General features: G+C 43.2%; 1 pseudogene; it reads left to right on the top strand.

Annotated features, from left to right (window-relative positions):
• Window positions 1–23,306, top strand: part of LOC139369486 (protein SHQ1 homolog) — a 45,447-nt pseudogene extending 22,141 nt beyond the window's left edge.
• Window positions 23,307–24,715: the final 1,409 nt, after the last annotated feature.

Genomic DNA, 24,715 nt, shown 5'->3' with positions numbered 1-24,715 from the left:
TGCATATGAAAATAACAACTGGCACGCAGATCAGTAGAATTTGTACAATAACTTGACACTCCAAATGGAAAAGATTGCAGACCATTGGTGTAGCCTATTTCCGTCAACTTCATGACTCTTTTCTATGCTCAACAAAATTACTATATGTTTCTCTGAATTACCTTGTGAAAGCTTAACACTGTAAAATTGTATTACTTAGCCAGTCATGCTGGCAATAGAACAAGCTTTAAAAGCATGCCCCCTTGACCCAGATTGCGATTAATAATGGACCGTTTTTGGAAACAACAACACTAATCGTGTGATGGCGGGGATGCAGGGTTGTGTTCCAAACTAAGCAACTAAAAGTGTGCTTGTTCTAGTTCCTCAACGGCACAGCTAAGAGAGCTCAAAAAAGTACTTTATAGTTGAAGATTTCTTTGAGTCATCAAAGTACATTGGAATTGCTTAGGAACTGTGCACACTTTGAAGAGGTGTGTGGCCACTTGTTAGACCTCTCACTTAAACGTTGTAATTTTTGTTATCTTATGTTGCACCTACTCCACATTCTTCAGGAATAGTCTTATCATGTTACTGAATGTATCCAGAGTATTTTCAGATTTTGTTATCAACAAATATGGCAAATTACAATAAATGTAAAGTCAAGTGATAATCAAGTGTTATCTTTTGGATTCAATCTGTGGCAGGTGAACTGTTGTGTCCTCACAATTTCCCCATTATCTCCAAACTGTTCTCTTTGAATTGCTACCATGGTTATGCATTTCATATTTATTCTGTAAGAAACATTTCAGTTTATCCCTGTCCATATAGGCCAATTCCTACGAGCGTAAAGGGTTAACCAACCTCCTAACCATTCAGACAGGGTTGGCGTAGCTGTTAACAAGCCTCGTAACCATTCATACAGGGTTGGTGGTTGGTGTGCAGCTGAGTCTTATTTACAGCCAGGCTGCTAAACAGCCCCAAGGGAGAGGGGATGAGCCCTGATGACATGCAAGGAGACAGTCTCTCTCTGAGCGCAGTCTTAACAAGCCAGAGAGGATGAATAAAAAAGGAAAGCAGAGGGTTCTCTCTCAGCTCTTTTGTCCACCGATTCAGAAAAAGCCTTGAGCTGAAAAAGTTATTAAGGACCACCAACAATTAAAGGCTGCGGCTGCAGAAGGTGTTTAAGAGTTCCTTGCCTATTTCCCCCTCTATAAAAGGGAAGTCGTTAGTTTACCAAAGACTGCAATTAGGAGTGGGCAAGCCTGCTTAGTGCTGGAGGGAAGGAGGAAAGCAAGACGCTGCTGAGCCAAACTTTTTTTAAGATGAAGTCCCTTTTTGAATGTCTAGTTTCTGGCCATGATGAAAATGCAGCATGTCTTTTTTGTTTGTTTTCTTTCAGACGTACAGCTCATTGCAGAAGGTCCTGGTGGCATTCGGGAGGAGGGTGTTGTTACCCGCTTTACAGGCACTTTGCCCTGGTCTCTGCAGCCATGCAGGATGCAGCTCGGATCTTCCAGTCAGGTGAGTCTAGACTAGATGATGCCCTCTGTGACCACTCACCCCTGCCCTGAGGCTGCCGGGCACCTCCACACCTTAGTGGCCCGTTTGTCCACGCTGGTTAGAGCAGTATTGGCGGCCTCAGTGTTGTGCCCAAATAATAAAGCCCTCAATATGGCCTTGTCTACCCCCAGTTAATCTGACAGCATAGTTATGCTTAATTTGAAAGCATTGCTTTAGTACCACTCTCTTTACTCTGACCAATGTTTTGATGGAAAATTGTGGTTTAATGCATTTCTGTCGGAAGGCAAAGCCTGCCTGGTAGCTGTGGGCTACAGCTTGTCTGTTCAATGCTTTGGAGACTGACAGAAAGACTGCTTTACAGCCAACATGCACCCAAATTCATACATCACCATAGCACCACAAGCAGAGCAGAGCAGCCCGCATACGAGCAGAATATTTCCTGCTCAAGACAATGCACTGAATAAAGTATCTAGAGAAAGGCCTCTCATTCGTGCTACAGTATAGCATATGTGTAAAAGAAACCTCTCCAACAGAGTTGTCTGTCTGATTCAACTTCTCCAAGCAGGAAGTGTGTTTCTGTTCCATATGGACTCAAACTGTTGACTTTGATATCGCCCAGCACAAAGTCATCTTTAAATCAAAGCCCCGCAGGTAGGTAGATGAAGGCTCTGCCGTGTCAACACATTTAGGATGTCTGTGGGGTGAGATTATCCAGTTTGTGATCATTTGAACGCTCGTCAATGTCTGCAAATTAAAGGTTATTTTAAGCTCCAGATTAGCATTTTTCTGCGCCTCATTAGGTAAGGAGATGAGTTGATCAGATGACTGGGAGAATCCCACTTAGTCACTGTGAAGGAAGCCTCCTTGTACTAGACTACACTATCTACCTTAATTCTCTAGAAACAAACACACAACTTCACCTGTTATAATGGACCGTTTCACTCTCTCCTGACGCTGGACATGAGTTAATAAACAGTCACATACCCAGTTGTTTCTGTGCTGGAAAATGCAACCAAGCCTAACTGAAAGTATTAGTCTAAGCAGGCCAACAACAGCAAATACGTCTCTTCATTTGAATGAGTTTCCCTCTGCAAGTTCAACAACATTTTGTTCAGGCTTGTAATTGTCTTTATTTCCGTGCAGCAGCATCAGATCGAGTGAGAGAGTGAGTGTGGGTAATAGGGCTCTCGTTAATGAACTGTAAAGCTACAGTAATGCAGCCTGGCTGGTGTACGTCTGAGAGGGCACCACACGTTTCCTCCCAGCATTACTGCGCACAGCTAATTCATTTGTCAGGATAAGGCAAATGAAAATGTGTGCTCTAGTTTGAGGCACCTAATTTAAACGGCCGTGAAAGCAAACTTTGGTAGATATTAGGAAAACAAACTCATTAATGTCTTGGGGGAGCGGCAGGTTAAGACCTTGAAAGAAATGTTATCCTGGGGGTAAATATTTGAACTGCCCTTTGCCAGGGCAGACTGAAATAAAAATTCAGCCCTGGCATTTCTGTCACTGTGTCTGTCTGTCACTGTGTCTGTCTGTCTCACTGTGTCTGTCTGTCTACTTTTCTTTGTTCTCCTCTGTTGGTACTCTGTGTCAGTCACTCTGTCTGTCACTCCTAAGTGTTAATTGCTATTATATATAGAGCCAACATATTGAGGAACTGGCAGTACATCAAATCCACTACACTCACCTCTGAGCTGTCTCTGCTAAGCCTAGCATCCATTCCCACAGACCAGGGGATCACATTACCTCTGCTGGGCCCAGCAACACCCTAGTTGTGAATGAAGAAAGATGACTTGATAAATGCCTAAAAGATGATAATTGGCTCATAATACCTTATGAAAGCCTAACTACTTATATTACAAATATAAGTGCCTGGCTATCATACATGCCCCCCCCCATCCTAACGGTTAATTATTATTACAAATATGTGTGTGTGTGTGTGTGTGTGTCTCTCTCACTCAGTCTCTGTTGTTTCCCTACGTCCACTATACTTGACGGCTGCAGCAGCAGCAGCTGTCTGTCATCACTGGGACCAGAAGACCAGGGGACCACACTGCCTGTGCTGGGTCTAGCAACCCCCTACCTGCCCGTTGATTGATATTTTGGCTCAGTATTTTATATTACAAACTGTTTGCTCACCATTTATTAATCATTACTCCCACATTTGCAAATGTTAGTAAGCTAGTTATTCACACTCATATTTCCTTAAACATCCTGTGTTTGCTTCTGTGAGAAATTACACTGGTCACTCAAAGCATTTATAAAGTATTTATAAAATAAAATAGCACTCACTTTAGATTAGGGACTGCAAAAAGACCTTACGAATGATTAGTAAATGGTTTATTAATGTGAGAGTAATGATTACTAAATGGTGAACATACAATTTATAAATGCCTTATGGTTTATTATGGATTCTTAAAGTGTTACCCATCCTAGTTGTAAAAGAATAAACACATATATTTGACAAAGAACAAAATCACTGAATTAATGCCTCGTATATGACCATTGAGGTAATATAATACCTTAGAACAAATTAGTGCATGTCAAGTGTTCCCTCCTGCCCACTTAGTGTTTAAATATTAGGCTACATAATTCAATAGAAGAAAATAGAGAGAGAGAAGGAGAAAGAGAGACGGACAGTTCCTTAATGGTTTGACTGTATAATTGGCTACATTAAGGAACAGTCAGTCTCTCTCTCCTTCACTCTCTCTGTATACTAAATTCAATAGAAGAAAACAATCTTCTGTGTTTGTCAAAGAATGAAGCCGGGACTAGTTTATGTGAATGGATTTCCAGATTTGACTAGTTTGACAGTTCTGCGCGTGTATGCATATCTTTCTGCCAAGAAGTGACGGGCCTTTCAGCGAATGAAATAAGCGGGAGATAGGCGGGACTTTCCAGCCTTCAGTTTAGTGGCTATGTAATGTTATCCCACACCAAGGTCACTTGTTACTACAGCTCATAAACCCTGAAGAGACTGAGATTCAGAAGCGATTAAACATTGATCAAACAATGAAAATACACAGACAGTCCCCGAAATGACTATTATTGTAATACATGTGTTAAGTAAAAAATATTTGTGTTTAGTAAAAAGCACTGTATAAATGTCTAGTAGATGGCTATTGCCTTACCTACTGTATGTGTTATAAAAGCCAATCTCACTACTTGTTAGGCTATATTGCAAGTAGCCTAGTGTGTAAATGTTCCCCCGAATCCCCCTTCCCTAATTAGCCTATATTTCATACACCATACAACCAAAATATTAGGCCTATCTGTGTCAGTGTGCGTTAGTGAGTGTGTCCGTCTGTTTTCTTCCTACCTCGACTGCACCACAGCAGCTGATCTGTCATGTCTCACAGACAAAGTACATGGACCAGCAGAGCCAGAACTTTTTGCAAATAAGTAGGTTCATTTCACACATCAAGCCTTTTTTGGTCTCTGTTTCTGTTTTGACTGAATGACTGGCAGAGAGTCAGAGCGGTTCTCACACTCTTTGATGATGCGCATTTAAATTGTAATGTGAATTTGCGCCACCTCAGCTCAGCCAATCAGAAAACCGGGCCGACCCATTTTGGGAGTGGGGCCGGCCGTTGCCCACTAGCCAGCCAAATGCTCAATATACACTGAGTGTACAAAACATTAAGGACCCCCACACCCCCCTTTTGCCGCCAGAACAGCCTCAATTTGTCAGGGTATGGACTCTACAAGGTGTAGAAAGCATTCCACAGGGATGCTGGCCCATGTTGACTCCAATGCTTCCCATAGTTGTGTCAAGTTGGCTGGATGTCCTTTGGGTGGTGGACTATTCTTAATACTGAAAACTGTAAACTGTTGAGCATGAAAAACCCAGTAGCGTTGCAGTACTTGACACAACCGGTGAGCCTGGCACCTACTACCATACCCCGTTCAAAGGCACTTAAATCTGTGGTCTTGCCCATTCACCCTCTGAATGGCACACATACACAATCCAGGTCTCACTTGTCTCAAGGCTTAAAAATCCTCCTCCCCTACCCTACACTCCCATTCATCTACACTGATTGAAGTGGATTTAACAAGTGACATCAATAAGGGACCATAAGTTTCACCTGGATTTACCTGGTCAGTCTAGGTCATGGAAAGCACAGATGTTCTTAATGTTTTGTACACTCAGTGTAGATGATTATGACAACAGAGAAAATGTACAAAGGTCATAGAAAAAAACATGGCCATGGGCTGCCGGCTGTGTCCATTATTTTTGTATTTATATATTGTTTTGGTCAATTTCGACCACCCAACCCAAATAACAAATAAAAGATGGTCCTTCTGGCAGCACGGACGCTTATTCTCAAGGAACTCATCCTGCTGCCTGCTAAGTGGCTGCAACCAATGGGCCGCCAGGCAGGGAGAGCTGGGTAGAGAGGGTTTAGCACGACTGCTGTCGTGTAGCTGACAGAAGGACCCACTGGAGTTGACTGTCGCGCTAGCCTGTACTGAGCTGGAAATGTTCCGTAATTGCTGTTCCTCAGTGTAGCTAAACTCACATTTCTCTGTCATGTTTTTAATTGAGACTTTTTCCTTGGCTTTTTAACATTTGGCTGAAATTTAGCAGTCACTCTACTTCAATATGGCACTAGAAAATGTTGGGAGTCTCCACTGAAGGATGAGCTCATATAGTAGGCTATGTATGCTGTTGTAGAAGTGCACACGACCCTACTAGTAGTTGAAACCATAACAAAGTCTGCAGTTATCTTATACAGTATGTGCAGCTGTGTGTTGCCTATGTTCTCTTGTCACTTTGCCATGATGGATGTTAGGGGGCAGTGCCCCTGTGGCAGCTGTGTTGCTGTGCCCATGCACCTCCCTCCCGGGCCTGCCTGCCTACCTGTCTGTCATGATCAACTGGCTGAACTTGTCATCAGAGTGTAAAACAGACGAGTGCAGGATTCATTGTGTCGCACAGCTCTCTCCCTCCCAGGCTAGCTCTTCAGGCTGGAGAGAAAAGTAAAACCGTGAGTTTTGGAGCAGGGAGAGTAGAGCTGTGTCGCTGTACTCTGCGTCCTGGCCCTGGAGTTGGAAGTTGAGCTCTCCCTCTCTGCTCCCTCTGTAAGACAGCTCATAATCTAAATGAAAACTAAAATGTTTGTGTAACGTTTTCCTCAGAGTGAGTGTTCTGTTTGTTTTGAAAAGAACAGAATGTCTCTGGTTACTGTGAGCCAATCCTGGAGGTGGATGCTGGACAGGAGGATTGTATCTAGACTTGGAACGAGAGGGCTCTGCAACCAGCCAATTGCGTCCCACCAAGGGGCTATTTATATGCCTGGGTTGAGAAAGGGGTTTTGTGGCAGTGAATGTAAAGGATCTAACTTGGCTCCCTCCAGGTGTGTGTCTTTTTGTAATGGTACACTTTGAGGGAAATCAGGCCAAATAAATGAGTTCCTAAACTGTTATGAAATGAACCGTTTGGATTATCTAGGCCCACTTGAGTTGTCTTTCTAGACTAGATATAATGGACCTGAAAGTTGATTAATTGCTCACTCTGTCATAAATTGTCTGCAATAGTATGAACTTACAATGCTCCCATGATCTCCCGTAGCCTGTTTAGCTGTTTTGAAGAAAGGATGTGTGGGACAATGACAATGAGACTTTAAGTCTTTAGGACCCACAGTTTCTGCCAGCAACTCCCCTATTGTGTAATAATATACAGTAGCAGTCAAAAGTTTGGACACACCTACCCATTCAAGGGTTTTTCCTTATTTTTACTATTTTCTATTTTGTAGCATAATAGTGAAGACATCAACATAATAAAATAACACATATGGAATCATGTAGTAACCAAAAAAGTGTTAAATAAATACGAATACATTTGTTATTCTTCAAAGTAGCTACCCTTTGCCTTGATGACAGCTTTGCACACTCTTGGCATTCTCTCAACCAGCTTCACCTGGACTGCTTTTCCAACAGTCTTGAAGGAGTTCCCACATATGCTGAGCACTTGTTGGCTTCTTTTCCTTGGTCCAACTCATCCCAAACTATCTCAATTGGGTTGAGTTCGGGAAGCCAGGTCATCTGATGCAGCACTCCATCACTCTCCTTCTTGGGCAAATAGCCCTTACACAGCCTGGAGGTGTGTTGGGTCATTGTCCTGTTGAAAAACAAATTATAGTTCCATTAAGTGCAAACCAGATGGAATGATGTATCACTGCAGAATGCTGTGGTAGCCATGCTGGTTAAGTGTGCCTTGAATTCTAAATAAATTACCGACAGTGTCACCAGCAAAGCACCATCACACCTTCTCCTCCATGCTTCACTGTGGAAACCACACATGCAGAGATTATCCGAGATTAACCCTACTAATGCTTGTGTACTAAAATATCCTTCTTTAAGCCTAGGCATTGGGCTTGAGATAGCTTATATGAGTTAGTTAAAGAAACTAAGTAACAAATAGAATTAAGATGTCTTATCTACAGAATATGCTTATATGATTGAACCGTTGAAACTCTTTGTTATCAGAATGTCTCCTTTCGGACTCTGGTGTTGGCAGCTGCACTTCCTCCCTCAAATGGGCCTTAGTAACCTTGGGTCCAGAGAGAGGAGAAGTCAGGCTTATCTATCACATGTCCCTGTTGCTATGCAGAATATCAGCAAGGAGTATGGAAAAGGAGGTCAGAAGGAAACATTGTTTCCGTATGTGAACTGTGTCTTTATTGCAAACCATGTGAAGGGATGTCGTAAGTAATGGGGAACCAATCACTTGTCTCCTCAGTGTCTGTGTGTCAGTCACCTCCTAGGGGGAGCCGGTTTCCACCATGAACTAGGGGAGAGAACAAAGTAACAACAAATGTCCTAAGTTCTTAGTACCGAACAAAACAAGTTATTTGTATTTGGTGCCCAAGGTCTGGCACAGGATGTGTGGGGTTAGTGTTTGGAACCAGTGTACGTCATATCTGAAGTTGCACCTATCCTGACATAGTATGTAACCCAGAGGTTAATTCCACCCAGTGGGCTCTCACTCCACCACCTGCGGGGTGGGGCGACGAGCCTCCTTGTTGTAACAAGTATTTTAATAAAAGTAATACCTTGATTGATTATTCATTTTGCCTTTCCTCATTATTGATTAAGGGTAGAATTTCCATCACACTCAACAGACCAAAGGACAGATTTCCACAGCAATTCAACCAAGAAGGCCTGATTTACACAGTCTCCTCTGAACAGTTGATGTTAAGATGTGTCTGTTACTTGAACTCTGAAGCATTTATTTGAGGTGCAGTTAACTAACTTATCCTCTGCAGCAGAGACAACTCTGGGTCTTCCTTTCTTGTCGCCGTCATCATGAGAGACAGTTTCATCATAGCGCTTGATGGTTCTTGTGACTGCACTTAAAGAAACTTTCAAGGTTCTTGAAATTTTCTGGATTGACTTACCTTCATGTAATGATGGACTGTTGTTTCTCTTTGCTTATTTGAGCTGTTCTTGCCATAATATGGATTTGGTCTTTAGCCCTATTTGGTTATCTTCTGTATACCACCCATACCTTGTCACAACACAACTGATTGGCTCAAACGCATCAATAAAAATAAATTCCATAAATGCACTTTTAAAAAGGCACACCTGTTAATTGAAATTAATTCCATGTGACTACCTCATGAAGCAGGTTGAGAGAATGCCAAGAGTGTGCAAAGCTGTCTTCAAGGCAAAGGGTGGCTACTTTGAAGAATCTCAAATTTAAAATATATTTTACATTTGTTTAATCATTTTTTGCTTACTACATGATTCCATATGTGTTCTTTCATAGTTTTGATGTCTTCACTATTATCCTTCAATGTAGAAAATAGTAAAAACAAACAAAACCCTTTGAATGAGTAGGTGTGTCCAAACACACACACACACATATATATATATATCGAATATATATATATATATATATATATATATTCGATATATATGTGTGTGTGTGTGTGTATGTATGTATGTATGTATGTATGTATGTATGTATGTATGTCTGTATATGTCTGTATATATATATATATATATATATATATATATATATATATATATTACCATTCCTCACACGGCCATCGATTAACACTGTTTTTCTACTCTTGCGTCCTGAAGTGCCTGTTGGATATTCACAAAGTCTTCCAGGAGAATGAGCCGGCCTACCTACTGAATGACCTCTATATCACAGACTACTGTGTCTTGAGTAAGAGGGTCAAGTAAGTCCACCCCCCCTCCCTCAGCAAGAAAATTACCTCCCAGGGTCAATGCGGATTAGACAAGTCATTTGTCACAGCCCGGCCACTTGACGGACAGAGCTATTGTGAGATGCAATCTACCTTTATCCCTGTTCCTGTGTCAAAGGTGCTGTTGGCGAGTGTGTGGTCTGTACAGTCTCCCACCGTGCTGCAGTAGAGTCTCAGTAGATCATACTGAGGCCTCTCTCAGTGACAGTAGCAGATTGACAGTGCACTGTGTAGTACAATATCTGTGCTTGTATGTTAACTCAAGAAAGATCTTTGTATTTTCTTCCTTAATTGATATGGAATGCACGTCTCTCTCCTCACCCTTGTACATATTTTACAATTACTTACACGTTGAAAATGTGAGCCTGCAAGCACACCGTTCCATAATGAGCTCTGTTTTACTCTTGGCGGGGGTTTAGCCAAGTGGTGTGCTCGTCTGTAAAATAACAGTGAAATGTGCTCCTGACGTTGTAGGCCCCTCGTCCAGATGCAGACAGCCGGGAGTTTACTGGAGCTTTCTCTGGTTAGAATTTTGCCAACGAAGTCCCATTCTCTCTGGAAAAGAAAACACCTCGACGGCCAATTAATAATAAATCAATGGTGGAGATCAGAGTTGGAGTCCGTTTCGATCTGTCTGTTACACTGCAGCAGACAGGGAAAAGAGAGTACAGAGAGTTTTGGTCCGAGCTCTCTCGCACTCTCTCTCTCTGCATATGCTTGGAGCAGCAGCAGAGCAGTACTGTCAAGCCACTGGAAAACTCAATCAGTCTCACCTCAGTCAAAGTCAAGGAGATGAAACGACAGAAAGGCATCTGAGTTTGAGAGCTTTCCCGTCTGCCTCCCTCCCCCCGCTGTGTATCGGCGCTAAATGTCAGCTTGACCTAACAACACGCTTCCTTCCACTGGTTGCAACACCGCATCGATCATTAAATGGATTAGTCCTGGTGCTTGCCGCATTGACCTGTGATTGAATTGTTACATTTCCCTTTTCCTGTAAAATGTTTCAGGTAGTTAACAAAGCAAAGCTTTTTTGTCTTTCTGCCCTGAGAACTGGCTCATTTCAGCTGTGGTGTCAGCAGAGACCGACACAGTGAGAGTAGACAGCCAGAGAGCGGCTGAGTCCAGACAGAGGTACTAACCCTCCTGTTGTAGCGGTTGCCTCAGGGCACTTGGCTCGAAAACCTCCAGAGCCCAGGCGTTCCATTCCGTTGTCTTGCTGCCAAACTATTCCCAAGTAGACATTTCATAACTGTTGTACATTATTGTGCCTCAGACTGCATTTCATTCCTTTCTGAATGTGGAATAAAATAGCGCAGTCCACTTGCCATGCAAAGCAGCAGCGAGAGGAGAGCTGTCTGTTCTTTAGGCAGGCCTCGAGCAGCAACCAGCTGTGGTTTGCATGCCATAGACAGTGCTCTGTTATCACATATGGTTAGTTGTGACAGCCCTTTGTCCCAGTGACAGGTTTGATAACAGATTGTATAAGCATTGTTCTACTCCTCACGGTTAGATATTCCCCCGTGAAGGATTTGTCATTCCTGCTAAGTGAGTTGTCTTTCTTTCTCTGTGATTCCGGTGGTAAGATGAGACGAGCTGTAATCCCCTGTATCTTGTCAGTCCTCCCCACAGTCGACTCCCAGACACGATCAGCCGTTCATGATGGACATAGTGATTAATGAATGCGTTGCTCTGTGGGTTGACTTATACTGTCTGTCTCTCTGGGCTGTCCCACATGCGTTCATGCTATTAAAGTCCCTCCGACAGCAGAGACATCGGCCTCAAATTTACAGTATCATAAAAACTTGTGATTTAGACCAGTGAAACCCTCTCGTTCCACAAACTCACACACAGACAAACAAGTGGGCAGTCCACTCTCAGATCAGTAGTATCGGGGTGGAGAAAATCATTCTAACGCCATTTAGTATTTGTCCTGATAAAATGTGTTTAAAGTGGATAATTAATGTTGCTTACAACATATTCTATATTACAGAGGGACATTCTATCATTCACATATCTTTGAATTGTCAGATACATTGAACATTTCCTCCAATGATCTGCCACTAACAAATTAAAGCACCTCTTTATCATTTGTTTCACTGGTTTGTTTTGATGATCCTCTGATGCCCAGCCCCTGCAGTGTTGTTAGACTGAATTCATTTTATTTATCTGTCTCTTCTCTCATCAAAAGGCTTGGAAGGATGCCCCCCCCCTGTCTGCCACACAATCAATTAATTGGGTCAATTAAATCCTAGAGCAAAAACCATGGCAACCTGTGGGTGTCTAGCTCAAGGGCTCGCTAGTCTAGGAGTAGGAAGTGAGGATCTTTCTGTCTTTGTCTTTCTCTCTGTCTCTGTCTTTGTCTTTCTCTCGCTGCTGTCCATTCAACCTCTACACACATTGTGTGTATGACAATGCCCAGAGGAGCACTCTCTTCTCCACAGCCCCAGGAGGCCCTCGGGGGACAACCGGCTGCTGCTAGAACCAGACTGACCACCCCAGGCCACTGGGTTAAGGGGGGTTCAGTGGGCCAGTCAAGCCACAGCCAGACGCCTGGGGAATGTAATTATATGTTGTCAGCAGTGGTTTCCCTATGATATTTTTCAGCGAGTCTCTACAGAAATATCTATACAGTACCAGTCAAAAGTTTAGACACGCCTACTTATTCAAGGGTTTTTCTTTATTTTTACTATTAATCTTCATTGTAGGATAATAGTGAAGACATCAAAACTATGAAATAACACATATGGAATCATGTAGTAACCAAAAAAGTGTGAAACAAATCCAAATATATTTGATATTTGAGATTCTTCAAAGTAGCCATCCTTTTCCTTGAAGACAGCTTTGCACACTCTTGGCATTCTCTCAAACAGCTTCATGAGGAATTATTTTCCAACAGACTTGAAAGAGTTCCCACATATGTTGAGCACTTCCTTCACTCTGCGGTCCAACTTGTCCCAAACCATCTCAATTGGGTTGAGGTCGGGTGATTGTGGAGGCCAGGTCATCTGATGCATCACTCCATCACTCTCCTTCTTGGTCAAATAGACCTTACACACACTGTTGGGTCATTGTCCAGTTGAAAAACAAATGATTGTCCAGACCAGATGGGATGGCGTTTCGCTGCGGAATGCTGTGGTAGCCATGCTGGTTAAGTGTGTCTTGAATTCTAAGTAAATCAACGACAGTGTCACCAGCAAAGCATCCCCACACCATCACACTTCCTCCTCCATGATTCACGGTGGGAACCACACATGCGGAGAGCATCCGTTCACCTACTCTTCGTCTCACAAAGAAACGGCGGGTGGAACCAAAAATCTCAAATTTGAACTCATCAGACCAAAGGACCGATTTCCACCGGTCTAATGTCCATTACTCATGTTTCTTGGCCCAAGCAAGTCTCTTCTTCTTATTGGTGTCCTTTATTAGTTGTTTCATTGCAGCAATTCGACCATGAAGGCCTGATTCACGTAGTGTCCTCTGAACAAGATGACGCCGAAGAACATGGCTGACATTTTACAGTCTCCCAACCAATGGTACTATTTAGTTTTTTGGCGTTTTGTGTAACTTATTTTTTAACACTTATTTTGTACATAATGTTGCCGCTATTGTCTATGACCAAAGTGACCAAAAATCTATTCTGGACTTCAGAACAGCGATTACTCACCGCGGGCTGAAAGAAACTTTTTCCTTAAATGAGTCAGACGAAAAGGATACAGTGCCTTGCGAAAGTATTCGGCCCCCTTGAACTTTGCGACCTTTTGCCACATTTCAGGCTTCAAACATAATGATATAAAACTGTATTTTTTTGTGAAGAATCAACAACAAGTGGGACACAATCATGAAGTGGAACGACATTTATTGGATATTTCAAACTTTTTTAACAAATCAAAAACTGAAAAATTGGGCGTGCAAAATTATTCAGCCCCCTTAAGTTAATACTTTGTAGCGCCACCTTTTTCTGCGATTACAGCTGTAAGTCGCTTGGGGTATGTCTCTATCAGTTTTGCACATCGAGAGACTGAAATTTTTTCCCATTCCTCCTTGCAAAACAGCTCGAGCTCAGTGAGGTTGGATAGAGAGCATTTGTGAACAGCAGTTTTCAGTTCTTTCCACAGATTCTCGATCTGACTTTGACTTGGCCATTCTAACACCTGGATATGTTTATTTTTGAACCATTCCATTGTAGATTTTGCTTTATGTTTTGGATCATTGTCTTGTTGGAAGACAAATCTCCGTCCCAGTCTCAGGTCTTTTGCAGACTCCATCAGGTTTTCTTCCAGAATGGTCCTGTATTTGGCTCCATCCATCTTCCCATCAATTTTAACCATCTTCCCTGTCCCTGCTGAAGAAAAGCAGGCCCAAACCATGATGCTGCCACCACCATGTTTGACAGTGGGGATGGTGTGTTCAGCTGTGTTGCTTTTACGCCAAACATAACGTTTTGCATTGTTGCCAAAAAGTTCAATTTTGGTTTAATCTGACCAGAGCACCTTCTTCCACATGTTTGGTGTGTCTCCCAGGTGGCTTGTGGCAAACTTTAAACAACACTTTTTATGGATATCTTTAAGAAATGGCTTTCTTCTTGCCACTCTTCCATAAAGGCCAGATTTGTGCAATATACGACTGATTGTTGTCCTATGGACAGAGTCTCCCACCTCAGCTGTAGATCTCTGCAGTTCATCCAGAGTGATCATGGGCCTCTTGGCTGCATCTCTGATCAGTCTTCTCCTTGTATGAGCTGAAAGTTGAGGGACGGCCAGGTCTTGGTAGATTTGCAGTGGTCTGATACTCCTTCCATTTCAATATTATCGCTTGCACAGTGCTCCTTGGGATGTTTAAAGCTTGGGAAATCTTTTTGTATCCAAATCCGGCTTTAAACTTCTTCACAACAATATCTCGGTCCTGCCTGGTGTGTTCCTTGTTCTTCATGATGCTCTCTGCGCTTTTAACGGACCTCTGAGACTATCACAGTGCAGGTGCATTTATACGGAGACTTGATTACACACAGGTGGATTGTATTTATCATCATTAGTCATTTAGGTCAACATTGGATCATTCAGAGATCCTCACTGAACTTCTGGAGAGAGTTTGCTGCACTGAAAGTAAAGGGGCTGAATAATTTTGCACGCCCAATTTTTCAGTTTTTGATTTGTTAAAAAAGTTTGAAATATCCAATAAATGTCGTTCCACTTCATGATTGTGTCCCACTTGTTGTTGATTCTTCACAAAAAAATACAGTTTTATATCTTTATGTTTGAAGCCTGAAATGTGGCAAAAGGTCGCAAAGTTCAAGGGGGCCGAATACTTTCGCAAGGCACTGTATATCATGCTTTCACTGGAACAGGCCCTGATCTCTGTAAATTGCTTGACGACGCAAGAAAAGGGGCTGCAGATCGGGCTGCCTTCTGAGAATCCGTAGGCGAGCGAGTAAACTCCCACTGTCATCCATTGTTCTTGCTAATGTGCAATCATTGGACATTTTTATTGATGACCTACGATTAAGATTATCCTACCAAGGGGACATTAAAAACTGTAATATCTTATGTTTCACCGAGACTATATGGATAATATAGAGCTGGCAGGAGCTGGCAGGATTTTCCATATACCGGCAGGACAGAGAAGCTACGTCTGGTAAGACGAGGGGTGGGGTGTGTGTCTATTTGTGAATAACAGCTGGTGCACAATGTCTAATATTAAAGAAGTCTCAAGGTATTGCTCAGCTGAGGTAGAGTACCTTATGATAAGCTGTAGACCATATTATTCGTAGCCATCTATTTACCACCACAGAATGAAGCTGGCACCAAGAACGCTCACAACCAACTCTATAAGGCCATAAGCAAAGAAGAAAATACTCACCCAGAAGCAGCGCTCCTAGTGGCCGGAGATTTTAATGCAGGCAAAGTTAAATCAGTTTTACCAGCATGTCACATGTGCAACCAGAGAAAAAAAATCCAAGACCACCTTTACTCCATACACAGAGATGCATACAAAGCTCTCCTCCGCCCTCCATTTGGCAAATCTGACCATAATTATATCCTCCTGATTCCTGCTTACAAGCAAAAACTAAAGCAGGAAGTACCAGTGACTTGTTCAATACGGAAGTGGTCAGATGACGCGGATGCTACACTACAGGATTGTTTTGCTAGCACAGACTGGAATATATTCCGGGATCCATCCAATGGCATTGAGGAGTACACCACCTCAGTCTTCGGCTTCATCAATAAGTGCATCGACGGCGTCGTCCCCACAGTGACCTTACGTACATATCCCAACCAGAAGCCATGGATTACAGGCCACATCCGTATTGAGCTAAACATCCGTATAGAGCTGCCTCTTTCAAGGAGTGGGAGACTAATCTAGACGCTTATAAGAAATCCCGCTATGCCCTCAGACGAACCATCAAACAAGCAAAGCGTCAATACAGGACTAAGATTGAATCCTGCTACACCGGTTCTGATACTCGTCTGATGTGGCAGGCCTTGAAAACTATTACGGACTACAAAGGGAAACCCAGACTCGAGCCTACCAGACGAGCTAAATGCCTTTTATGCTCGCATCGAGGCAAGCAACACTGAAGCATGCACGAGAGCAGCTGCTGTTCTGGATAACTGTGTGATCACGCTCTCAGTAGCCTATGTGAACAAAACCTTTAAACAGGTCAACATTCACAAAGCTGTTGGGCCAGACGGATTACCAGGACTTGTACTCAAAGCATGTGCAGACCAACTGTCAAGTGTCTTCACTGACATGTTCAACCCCTTCCCGACCGAGTCTGTAATACCTACATGTTTCAAGCAGACCACCATAGTCCCTGTGCCCAAGGAAGCAAAGGTAACCTGCCTAAATGATTACTGCCCCGTAGCACTCACGTTGGTAGCCATGAAGTGCTTTGAACGGCTGGTCATGGGTCACATCAACAGCATCCTCCCTGACACCCTAGATCCACTCCAATTCACATACCACCCCAACAGATCCACAGATGACGCAATCTCAATCGCGCTCCACACTGCCCTTTCCCATGTGGACAAAAGGAACACCTCTGAGAATGCTGTTCATTGACAACAGCTCAGTGTTTAACACCATAGTACCCACAAAGCTCATCACTAAGCTAAGGACTCTGGGACTAAACACCTCCCTCTGCAACTGGATCCTGGAGTTCCTGACGGGCCGCCCCCAGGTGGTAAGAGTAGGCAACAACACGTCTGCCACGCTGATCCTTAACACTGGGGCTCCTCAAGGGTGTGTACTTAGTCCCCTCCTGTACTCTCTGTTCACCCACGACTGCATGGCCAAACACGACTCCAACACCATCATTAAGTTTGCTAACGACACAACAGTTGTAGGCCTGATCACCGACAACGATGAGACAGCCTATAGGGAGGAGGTCAGAGAACTGGCAGTGTGGTGAGCAAGACAAAGGATGTGAGCACTGTGAGCAAGACAAAGTAGCTGATCGTGGACTACATGAAAAGGCGTGCCGAACAGGCCCCCATTAACATCGACGGGGCTGTAGTGGAGCGGGTTGAGAGTTTCAAGATCCTTGGTGTCCACATCACCAACGAACTATCATGGTCCAAACATACCAAGACAGTCGTGAAGAAAGCATGACAAACCCCTTTCCCCATCAGGAGACTGAAAAGATTTGGCATGGGTCCCCAGATCCTCAAAATGTTCTACAACTGCACCATCAATGCCTGGTAGGGCAACTGCTCGGCATCTGACCACTACAGAGGGTAGTGTGTACGGCCCAGTACATCACTGGGGCCAAGCTTCCTGCCATCCAGGACCTATATAATAGGCGGTGTCAGAGGAAAGCACATAAAATTGTCAGAATCCAGTCACCCAAGTCATAGACTGTTCTCTCTGCTACCGCACCGGAGTGGTACCGGAGCGCCAAGTCTAGGACCAAAAGGCTCCTCAACAGCTTCTACCCCCAAGCCATTAATTAGACTGCTAAACAATTAATAAAATCGCCACTGGACTATTTACATTGCCCCTCCCTTTTGTAGACTGCTGCTACTCGTCTATTATCTATGCATAGTCACTTCACCCCTACCTGTACCCCCGCACACTGACTCGGTACCGGTACCCCCTGTATATGGCCTCGTTATTCTTATTATTCTTATTGTGTTAGGTATAATTTTTTACTTTAGTCTACTTGGAAAATATTTACTTAACTCTTCTTGAACTGCACTGTTGGTTAGGGCTTGTAAGTAAGCATGTGCATGTGGTGCATGTGACAAAGTTTGATTTGATGTTGAGATGTATCTGTTACTTGAACTATGTGAAGCATTTATTTGGGCTGCAATTTGGTAACTCTAAAGGCTGGTAACTCTAATGAACTTTCAGCAGAGGTAACTCTGGGTCTTCCTTTCCTGTGGAGGTCATGAGAGCCAGTTTCATCACAGCATTTGATGGTTTTTGAGACTGCACTTGAAGAAACATTCAAAGTTCTTGAAATTTTCCATATTAACCAACTTTCATGCCTTAAAGTAATGATGGACTGTCATTTCTCTTTGCTTATTTGAGCTGTTCTCGCCATAATATGGACTTGGTCTATTAACAAATAGGTCTATCTTCTGTATACCACCCCTACCTTGTCACAACATAACTGATTGGCTCAAATGCATTAAGAAGGAAAGAAATTCCACAAATTAATGCAAGGCACACCTCTTCATTCAAATGCATGCCAGGTGGCTACCTCGTGAAGCTGGTTGAGAGAATGCCAAGAGTGCAAAGCTGTCATCAATGAAAAGGGTGGCTACTTTGAAAAATAGAAAATATATTTTGATTAGTTTAAAAAAAAATTGGTTACTACATGAATCAATATGTGTTAATTCATAGTTTTGGTGTTTTCACCATTATTCTACAATGTAGAAAATAGTTTTAAAAAATAAAGAAAAACCCTTGAATGAGTAGGCGTGTCCAAACTTTTGATTGGTACTGTATAATATGTTTTAAAATTTGCAGCAGTGGCAAGAATTTACACTGTGGTGCCCAGTGGGAGGTTAGTTTAGAAATGTTAAATTGCTCTTGAGTAATTCCTAGAAATGTGTCTCTTGTTAAATTCGGAAGCTAGCTAATTGGAGGGCTTTGGCTGCATTGACAATTATTTTCATGAAATGGTAGAAATGTTGGAAATGGAATACAGGTGAGCTTTATTTTCTCCTTACAGATTTTTGGTTGTACTACTTTCCAGAATGCAGCTAGTGTGACACAGTCACTCTCTGGAAGGCTATGTTCTGTAACTACACTACAGCCATGTCTCTGTCAGGAGCTTGTCCTGTCCTGGGCCTTCTCTGTGAGGTAGTAGATAGATATTGTATCTAGTCTGTCTGATTTCAGCCCTCCCCACCACAGAGACAGCAGATCCTCTCTGTGTCCCGCTGGGCTAAACAAAGCCAAGACTGTCTCACAGCTAACAGGGATAAGTACTTCAGATTTCCTCTCTGCATGACGTCCAGCTTTTGTGTACTTACACAGGAAGCCCGACACACAGAGGGAGAGAGAAACACTGACGGTGCTGTTGCATCAATGGTATACTAATAATGTATGAGGGAAGTTCCTCTGCTTGAGTCCTCATTTTGAATAGGAGTTAGGTAAACAACCTAACTCCTTCTACCAACTCTCTTCATGTTGCACATCAACTAATTGACTCTCTATACAGTAAGGAAGCACTCTGACATACTTCCTAAGATTACAATCCCTACTATGAATGTGATGACTGTCCTGTGAGAGGGTTATTGTGAGATCACTGACTGTCAACTGTCCCGTGAGAGGGGTGTTGTGAGATCAGTGGGGAGGTAAATGTGGGCAGCATAGCAGGGTACCAACACATGGCTGGAGGGAAGTGACTGACTGTGTAACCCACCTGATAGGACTCCAAACACCTCGTAACACAGCATAATGCCTCTGACACAGGTCTTCAGTGTTACTCACACTCACCTTCACACACTCCATCAAACTCAGGAAGTCAGGGAATCCAAGCCTAAGGAGAATGAGTAGGGACATGTGTTGAATGTTTTATGATGTCATTGAACATGAGGCTGATGAAAGAAATGCATGTCTGTAATTGCCTCAGTCTAGCTGTCCTTCTCCCTACCACCCTGTTCCCGTCCTCATCCAATAAGTTTTGTGTCTGACAGATGGAAGAATGTTTTTCTTTACAGAAGTTTTCCAACCTTAAAAAGCCATCCCTCCTCAGTTAATAAGGGCAACCCACAACAGTGGTTTATTAATGACTGAACTGTGTACAACATTATTCCCTTTCTCCGAAAGCAGCCTTTGTATTCACCGCAAGCCGGGCTTTTCCCACCGCAGCACAGAGTGAGGGAGAAAGAGAGGGAGGCGAGAAAACAAGCACAGAGCCTCCAATGTTAACTCAATAATGATTTCCCACAGGGGAAAAAGATCACAGGAGGAGGGGGGTAGAAGAGGGGGGTGCTGCTTTGAAGTGGCAGTGCTATAGGAGGCTCTCCAGCCAGAACCAGTCAGCCAGCCTGCTCTACTCCAGGAAGGGCTTTTGTAGACCCATCGTCTACAGTCTCCATGTGGGGTCTGACTCTCTGCACACACTGGTGGGGGTGTTATTATGGGTCATATGCATGCCTAACCATCCGTTACTCACTGTCAGGGTAATTGTTCTCCTTCAATTCCTTGTTTTTTTGTAGGACTTGAGTCATGGGTCAGTCATGCTTTCTTTGTACTTTCTTTCTCCATACTCTTACTCTCATTTCCTGAATGGACATTTTATGTTTAATTTGATATAGCACCACCACTATAAGATCTGTTAACACAGTCTCTTCCGAGGTCCTACATGAGTACACATCCCTCCATGTTTGCTGTGTAAATGGTTTCCTCCCCGGAGTGGGAGATCATTAAGCTTTTGCGGTTATAAGGAGCTGTCTTGGCTCTCAGCGGTGGGTTAATTGGGCTGAGGAGGGCAGCAGGGGCCTCAGTGTGGCTGAGGTGTAAGGAGCTCAATGGCTGTGGAGAACTGCAGGCTCGTCCTGAATGGAGCGGGAGGCTGACCCGCGGGAGGCTGGCCCGCTGGACATCGACCTTCAGAAGGCCGACCCGCAGAAGGTCAGCTATTAATCACTACGGCTGCACTGTGGAAAAATAGCTGCCACTTGAGTTTTGGCAACATCCTGCGCTGGTTTAGCTTCATGAATAATGTATAAGGCCCGGGACTCCCAATTCCCCAGTGGCTTTACATTATGGGTGTTGGGGGAGACCTTTTATTAGGGATAAAACTACTCCTCTTTTATAGAAATCCAATGTAATGTGTCAGCTCTCCTTGGAATAGAATATGCATGATATCAACATGCTTCAATGTGCTAGTTGATGAGTCCATTCTCTCTACACTTGCATCTATCTATTCAAAGGAGTCTGAATTTGACTTTTTTGACCCAACATTTATTGACACAGTAAATGCTGGTTGTGTGCCTGGTGTCTATTTGACTATTCTCAAGGTTACTTGACACGTTTACTCTATCCAACCCTTGAATTTATTCTTGCCGTGTTCTATAGCTTGTTGGTCTCCTTTTTCTTCTGCAGTCGGAAGGTTGACTTTGGTACAGAATGTGAATATAGATGGCAAAAAAACATTTAGAATATAAATTATTTATTGTATTATTATTATTAGAAGTACCTCTTAATATACAGGTAACAGCCAAAATAATTCTAACACAGGGATACAAAGTATATTGAAAGCAGGTGCTTCCACACAGGTGTGGTTCCTGATTTAATTAAGCAATTAACATCCCATAATGCTTAGGGCAGGGCATTATTTTGGCTACCATGGCTATGCCCCCATAGGATGACAATTCCCCCATCCACAGGGCATAAGTGGTTTGATGAGCATGAAAATGATGTAAACCATATGCAATGGCCGTCTGTCACCAGATCATAACCCAATTGAACACTTATGGGAGATTCAGGAGTGGCGCCTGAGAGTGTTTTCCACCACCATCAATAAAACACCAAATGATGTCATTTCTTGTGGAAGAATTGTGCTGCATCCCTCCATTAGAGTTCCAGACAATTGAAAAATCTATGCCATGGTGCATTGAAGCTGTTATGGCTTGTGGTGGTCCAACACCCTATTAAGACACTTTGTTGGTGTTTCCTTTATTTTGGCAGTTCCCTGTATATAATATAGATGCTAATGGGAGTCTCTACTCATGACAAGCAGAATTCTTTACAGAATACCACCATCGTCACTAAAAACAATCCCTGCTGACCATTGAGATATTAAAAATGTCTCTTTGATGTACCAGAATGGGAATAACTGAAACACAAGAACAAGATGTCTTCATCGCTTTTTCTGGTGTCCGGAAAAATAAACATTCTGCTCCTATCTAGAGGAAAAATCCACTGTCGGAATACAGAATGGGTTTTGACAGATTCTTCAGAATGCCTTACTCTTATCCCTCCAGAAGCCAGAGTGCAGTAGCTCCATGCAGTACCAGCAGCAGCAGCTTTTTGTATTGTATCGGTCTGTCTGTGTGGGGGTGGGGAGAAGGAGATGGCAGTGGCAGTGCTGGATGGAGTCCTGTAAACTCTGTAATCCTCCTCGCTCTCTTATCACCTCCCGCAGGGAGAGCTTCAGGCAGAGACTCAGGGGGCAGAACCTGCATATCAGACACACTCATCTTCCTACATGATTATTAAACATTACTTCAATATTTCATTGAGCTCAGGCCTCCGTGAATTGCTGTCTACTTAGCATTCAGATGAGGCTGGGATTTGGGTAATGGATATTAGATTTGTAGATTGAGATCTCGTTGCTGTATTTTTTGTAGGAAATGCAGTCAGACATACAGCATTAGTCATAATACCCACAACTCAGTGTTGGAAAAGCAGCTCTTCAAATGGTTTCAGTTGGGCTTTTGGGATTTCTAAATATTTTAATAAGACAAACTGATCCATCTTTGATGTACTTGCCTGACTGTCTCTTCCCGTCCTCTCTCTCTTTGTCAGGTCCAGGAAGGTGACCCCTCTGGCTGATCCCCTACACAAAGTGTACCTAAGGAAAATTGACCTGGAGCTGGAGGTTCTGGAAACTGTGGTGTTGGTAGAGGAAGAGGAGAAAGGCTCCAGTAGAACTCCCCAGTCACACAGCAGAGAGGAGTCTGACAGAACCCAAGAGCGTGACTGTGCTGACAGAGGGAGGAAGAGGAGGAGAGTGTGCCGTGGCCAGCCTCCTCCAGCTTGCCTACCCCCTACTCTCCCAGGAGTCCGGTGCTCCTCTCATGTCAGCCGAGAGGAAGACCAGTGCCCTCCCCTCTGCTGCGGACAGCCCCAGCCAGCTGATCCAGGAGCTGGGAGAGAGGGCAAATGAGGCTGTGGATCTCTGCTCAGCCTGTGGGCAGCAGGCATTCCAGGAGCAGAACACAGGGAGAGGCGGAGAGAGACTGTTCACAGCTTGCTACAGTCACAGTCAATACTGCTACTTCCACAGCTACTAACCGCACAGGGACATTCCTAGAACAGTGTCCATGCAGAAACCCTCTGCTGATCGTCAAACCAGATACTGGTGATGATCTTGATGAGGATGATATCGATGATGATCATTAGATGGGCGTCGTGGAGAATATGCCGTAATTACCTCTATGTACTGTACATGAATGACAGCTTGTTTTCATTCAATCAATGATGATGACTTCTCTAAAGCTGGGACCGAGAGACTGAAGAACAGCTTCTATCTCAAGGCCATCAAACTGCTAAACAGCTATCATTAACACAGAGAGGCTGCTGCCTACATGGAGACCCAATCACTGGTAACTTTAACAAATGGATCACTTTAAACAATGACACTTTAATAATGTTTACATATCTTACATTACTTATATCATATGTATATACTGTATATTATACCATCTATTGCACCTTGCCTATGCCACTCGGCCATCGTTCCCCCATATATTTATATGTACATATCCTCATTCACCTCTTTTTAGATTTGTGTGTATTAGGCATTGTTTGATTACTTGTTAGATATTACTGCACTGTCGGAACCAGAAGCACAAACATTTCACTACACTCGCATGAACATCTGCTAACCATGTGTATGTGACCATTAACATCTGCTAACCATGTGTATGTGACTAATAACATCTGCTAACCATGTGTATGTGACAAATAACATTAGATTTGATGATTTGATTTGATTCTTTATTTAGTATTTTCTATCTTCATGCAGACATTTCATCAAACATGGAAATGTTGCATGTTTTGTATTGGATGCATTTTAGTTAAGTGTCATAGCTTACTTGAGTTTCAAAAAGCTTCTGTACTTTGTGCCTCTGTTTCTTTGAGGAAGGCTATTCATACCAAGCTAAGCATTTTGATAATACAACGTATGTGTTTAATTATGCAGATCACTCAAGTGTCCTCAAGGTGACGCGGTCATTGCGTTGCACTTTGTTTGCAGGCTGTTAGATTAGCACATGCAATTCACACACAGCCATTTCCTCTCAAGTAAAGAGATAGTGGTAGTTGTTGGGAGATAACAAAACTGGACAGACCCCAACAGGAAATATCAGCTGCTGCTTTAAAATGTATCTTGAGACATTGAGTTGTCATGTATGCAGTGTCTATCCGCCCAAAAGAGTTAGTACCCTGACAACACTAAGAAACCTTTGGGTTCAACTCAGATATGTTCACACATTGTTACTGTCTGAAGTCAAATGTCCAAAGTTAGATCTTATTTGCTTTTCAAGGCACTTATTGAGTACTTGTCATTGTTCATTCGTGTGTACAGTTTAGCTGCTGGGGTGACTTGCAGGGAAGAGATGTTATATTTTTGCTTGTAGAGGCAGCAGTACAGTAAGCCCCTGCAGAAACTCCATATTGATTGGAGAAGAGGAGATTGGTGGCTAAACGAGGGACTCACCACAGCGTGCAGGAGGAGTGATTGATTCATCTGGCATGAATGGAGGAGTGCCGTCAACACAGCTCAATATCATCAGCTGCCTGTGTCTCGG

The sequence above is a fragment of the Oncorhynchus clarkii genome, chromosome 17 (assembly GCF_045791955.1).
Source record: "Oncorhynchus clarkii lewisi isolate Uvic-CL-2024 chromosome 17, UVic_Ocla_1.0, whole genome shotgun sequence".
In the NCBI taxonomy this organism is placed as follows: Eukaryota; Metazoa; Chordata; class Actinopteri; order Salmoniformes; family Salmonidae; genus Oncorhynchus; species Oncorhynchus clarkii.
Note: the sequence above shows the minus strand (reverse complement) of the source record. Positions and strands in the feature narration are given on the sequence as shown.